The sequence below is a fragment of the Schistocerca piceifrons genome, unplaced genomic scaffold, assembly GCF_021461385.2.
Source record: "Schistocerca piceifrons isolate TAMUIC-IGC-003096 unplaced genomic scaffold, iqSchPice1.1 HiC_scaffold_971, whole genome shotgun sequence".
Lineage (NCBI taxonomy): Eukaryota > Metazoa > Arthropoda > Insecta > Orthoptera > Acrididae > Schistocerca > Schistocerca piceifrons.
In genome coordinates this window covers 107,501-112,500 of record NW_025729247.1, presented here as the reverse complement: position 1 = coordinate 112,500, position 5,000 = coordinate 107,501, and the positions used below count along the sequence as shown (strand labels likewise).

The window sequence follows — 5,000 nt, the reverse complement described above, 5'->3', positions numbered from 1 at the left end:
ACCCACTTGGAGCTGCACTCTCAAGCAACCCGACTCGAAGGAGAGGTCCCGCCGACGCTCGCACCGGCCGCTACGGGCCTGGCACCCTCTACGGGCCGTGGCCTCATTCAAGTTGGACTTGGGCTCGGCGCGAGGCGTCGGGGTAGTGGACCCTCCCAAACACCACATGCCATGACAGGCGGCAGCCTGCGGGGTTCGGTGCTGGACTCTTCCCTGTTCGCTCGCCGCTACTGGGGGAATCCTTGTTAGTTTCTTTTCCTCCGCTTAGTAATATGCTTAAATTCAGCGGGTAGTCTCGCCTGCTCTGAGGTCGTTGTACGAGGTGTCGCACGCCACACCGCCAGCCGGCTGTGCACGCTACCGAGAAAGTACCGGTATGCGAACCGCCAGGCGACGGGCGCGCATCGCACGTTTGAGGAGACGCGGCCGGCCCCACAGGCGGCCGCGACACTCCCAGGTCTGCGAAGCGGGGCAAACGCCGCGCGCTTCAGTATACGTAGCCGACCCTCAGCCAGACGTGGCCCGGGAACGGAATCCATGGACCGCAATGTGCGTTCGAAACGTCGATGTTCATGTGTCCTGCAGTTCACATGTCGACGCGCAATTTGCTGCGTTCTTCATCGACCCACGAGCCGAGTGATCCACCGTCCTGGGTGATCTTTTCTCAGTTTCCGCCGTCTCTTTCGAGACGGTCGCATAGGCGGGAGTGAGGCGTGTGGCGGCCCCTGTTCCAGCGTTCTGTGTCCAACGGCCTCACGGCCGACGGGCGTCGTACGGCTCCACACCGGAGCGGACAGGCACTCGGGCGAAAGTCATTCAAAACCGGCGCCAGGCGCCAGGTGCCGCAGGCCAGCCGCTCCAGCGCTTCAGCGCTCGTACCACACAACATTGCCGCTAGTTTTGAGAGGCACGCGTGGTTCCGCACGCGGCGCACGGCTACGGCGAGCCGTACAGGTAGCGTGTTGCGCGACACGACACGCACATCGAAAGACATGCAGTCTAGTCGGTAATGATCCTTCCGCAGGTTCACCTACGGAAACCTTGTTACGACTTTTACTTCCTCTAAATGATCAAGTTTGGTCATCTTTCCGGTAGCATCGGCAACGACAGAGTCAATGCCGCGTACCAGTCCGAAGACCTCACTAAATCATTCAATCGGTAGTAGCGACGGGCGGTGTGTACAAAGGGCAGGGACGTAATCAACGCGAGCTTATGACTCGCGCTTACTGGGAATTCCTCGTTCATGGGGAACAATTGCAAGCCCCAATCCCTAGCACGAAGGAGGTTCAGCGGGTTACCCCGACCTTTCGGCCTAGGAAGACACGCTGATTCCTTCAGTGTAGCGCGCGTGCGGCCCAGAACATCTAAGGGCATCACAGACCTGTTATTGCTCAATCTCGTGCGGCTAGAAGCCGCCTGTCCCTCTAAGAAGAAAAGTAATCGCTGACAGCACGAAGGATGTCACGCGACTAGTTAGCAGGCTAGAGTCTCGTTCGTTATCGGAATTAACCAGACAAATCGCTCCACCAACTAAGAACGGCCATGCACCACCACCCACCGAATCAAGAAAGAGCTATCAATCTGTCAATCCTTCCGGTGTCCGGGCCTGGTGAGGTTTCCCGTGTTGAGTCAAATGAAGCCGCAGGCTCCACTCCTGGTGGTGCCCTTCCGTCAATTCCTTTAAGTTTCAGCTTTGCAACCATACTTCCCCCGGAACCCAAAAGCTTTGGTTTCCCGGAGGCTGCCCGCCGAGTCATCGGAGGAACTGCGGCGGATCGCTGGCTGGCATCGTTTATGGTTAGAACTAGGGCGGTATCTGATCGCCTTCGAACCTCTAACTTTCGTTCTTGATTAATGAAAACATACTTGGCAAATGCTTTCGCTTCTGTTCGTCTTGCGACGATCCAAGAATTTCACCTCTAACGTCGCAATACGAATGCCCCCGCCTGTCCCTATTAATCATTACCTCGGGTTCCGAAAACCAACAAAATAGAACCGAGGTCCTATTCCATTATTCCATGCACACAGTATTCAGGCGGGCTTGCCTGCTTTAAGCACTCTAATTTGTTCAAAGTAAACGTGCCGGCCCACCGAGACACTCAATAAAGAGCACCCTGGTAGGATTTCAACGGGGTCCGCCTCGGGACGCACGAGCACGCACGAGGCGGTCGCACGCCTTCAGCTCGCCCCACCGGCAGGACGTCCCACGATACATGCCAGTTAAACACCGACGGGCGGTGAACCAACAGCGTGGGACACAAATCCAACTACGAGCTTTTTAACCGCAACAACTTTAATATACGCTATTGGAGCTGGAATTACCGCGGCTGCTGGCACCAGACTTGCCCTCCAATAGATACTCGTTAAAGGATTTAAAGTGTACTCATTCCGATTACGGGGCCTCGGATGAGTCCCGTATCGTTATTTTTCGTCACTACCTCCCCGTGCCGGGAGTGGGTAATTTGCGCGCCTGCTGCCTTCCTTGGATGTGGTAGCCGTTTCTCAGGCTCCCTCTCCGGAATCGAACCCTGATTCCCCGTTACCCGTTACAACCATGGTAGGCGCAGAACCTACCATCGACAGTTGATAAGGCAGACATTTGAAAGATGCGTCGCCGGTACGAGGACCGTGCGATCAGCCCAAAGTTATTCAGAGTCACCAAGGCAAACGGACCGGACGAGCCGACCGATTGGTTTTGATCTAATAAAAGCGTCCCTTCCATCTCTGGTTGGGACTCTGTTTGCATGTATTAGCTCTAGAATTACCACAGTTATCCAAGTAACGTGGGTACGATCTAAGGAACCATAACTGATTTAATGAGCCATTCGCGGTTTCACCTTAATGCGGCTTGTACTGAGACATGCATGGCTTAATCTTTGAGACAAGCATATGACTACTGGCAGGATCAACCAGGGAGCTGCGTCAACTAGAGCTGAGCAGCCGGCCGCCCGGGAGTGTGTCCCGGGGGCCCGCGCGAACACGCAAGCGTCCGCTCAATCATTCTGCAAACAGGAGGAGGCTGAGCTCCCCTGCACAATACACCTCGAAACCCTCTCAGGTCCCGGCGGCGCGCAGCGCCGTCCCAAGTACTTGGTCGGGTTCGAGAGAGGCGCAATCGCCCGGAGTTAGGCGAGTAGACGCTTTCGGTGCGACCACCCGTGCTCCCAACTGAGCTTGCCGCTGCCGACAGAGGCCCGGGAGCGTGCTGTCGTGGCATTGCCGGCGGGAGACAACACGCGCCACCTACGGTGACCGGCAGCTCCAACGCCAGCGCCACAGAAGGACAAAAGCCCCACTTGGGTGCCGAAGCGAACTCTCCCAGCACAGCGCACGCGCCAACACATCCGCACAGCTGCGATACAAACCACCAGCGAGAACCGCTGGGGCGACCGAGCAGCAGACGGCGTCGCGGCGCCGAGCGCCGGGCGGCGGCGCATCCTCAACGCACACAGTCCTCAATCGGACCAGCACACTGAAGATGTCCACCGCGCTTCGCACCGGGCCCGCGAGGACCTACTTTGGCCGCACGGCGCCGCGCGCAGGGTGCGCCGGCGCGCAGCTGCGACGCCTGCCGCGTCCGTCGGCCGGCGCGCCTGCCACTGGCCGCCCCCACCAGCCGGCTGTAGCGCGTGCGCCCACGCACCGCGCGGCCAGCACGCCGGGAGGCGCCCCCTCACCGGCCGGGGACGGTCCCACCCAGCCACCGCCGCGTATCGCTTCACACCCAGATGCCGTTCAGTTTCGTCGGCATGGTGGGTATCGCTGGAACAACCGGTTAGTACCTCAACCTATCGTCGCCATCACCGATTCACCCCTAGCGAGAACAACCGCACCACAACAGGTTACCATTTGTTCATTTGCGTAACTTCACCAGAAAACGCAGGCGTCCATCGCCATTTGCAACTTCAACGATTATTGCATGCCTGTGTCAGGTGTCACGCCACACTACGTCTGCCCACATACACGCAACAAAATGTGCACGCCTAGACAATACGTGGAAGGTGGCCCCCGTACGTATGCGATGTCCATTGCTCGAACGACTGTCAACCGGCCTCTGTAGCATGTCGCAGATATGGAACGCGGTGCACCATGCCATCACGGTGTGTGAGGAGAGACGACTAGGTCCGAATACATCAACAGACAGCTCATGCTGATCGCCATCCACGGCGTCCGTTCCTCCCACACGTCTCTATGGCGTACCACACTGCAATCCAGCTCTCATAGGGAGACGACACGTAGCTGCGTGCACAATATTTGCACTGTATGGTCCGCCGTTTTTGGGCGCAGTCGTTGTGCGGTCACACATGTGCCACGATGTATCATTCAGTACATAAGGACGAATGTGCAGTACAGATTGTGGTTCACGCGTACGACATCAGCGGACAGTTGACACAGGCCGCACCACAACGTAGCCTGAGTACGTCGCATGCGAAGGGCATTGAACATGCAAACTTCTCACCAACCAGCTTGCGAAGGCAGGGGGCAAGGTGGGGACGTGGGGAGGGGCGGCATGTACGTCCTGCTGCCATCCACATTACAGTGTACAGCAGGAGCATGTGGAAAGTGAGCAAGACTTGCAAGGTGTTTAACATGAAGCGATACACAGGGGTGCGGGCAGTGCGAGTAGCGAACTATATTGCGAGGGTTGCGGGTGGGCAACACTACAGTAATTGAACGAGTCGTATAACAATTACAGAGCAGGTTTAGGCGACAACGTGGGTTACGTTAAGGCGACAACATGGGTTAGGTTAAGGCACAACATGGGTTAGGTTAAGGCACAACATGGGTTAGGTTAAGGCACAACATGGGTTAGGTTAAGGCACAACATGGGTTAGGTTAAGGCACAACATGGGTTAGGTTAAGGCACAACATGGGTTAGGTTAAGGCACAACATGGGTTAGGTTGAGGCACAACATGGGTTAGGTTAAGGCACAACATGGGTTAGGTTGAGGCACAACATGGGTTAGGTTGAGGCACAACATGGGTTAGGTTGAGGCACA

The 5,000-nt window shown here is 57.0% G+C and overlaps 2 non-coding genes and 1 pseudogene across 2 annotated transcripts; all 3 read right to left on the bottom strand.

Moving 5' to 3' along the window:
- Positions 1–313, bottom strand: part of LOC124774749 — a 4,222-nt pseudogene extending 3,909 nt beyond the window's left edge.
- Positions 314–501: 188 nt separating this feature from the next.
- On the bottom strand, positions 502–656 carry LOC124774729. The gene has a single exon (XR_007015467.1). It is a non-coding gene; the product is annotated as a 5.8S ribosomal RNA (ribosomal RNA).
- A 351-nt stretch (positions 657–1,007) lies between these two features.
- LOC124774740 lies at positions 1,008–2,916 on the bottom strand. Its single transcript, XR_007015477.1, has one exon. It is a non-coding gene; the product is annotated as a small subunit ribosomal RNA (ribosomal RNA).
- Between the last annotated feature and the right edge of the window lie 2,084 nt (positions 2,917–5,000).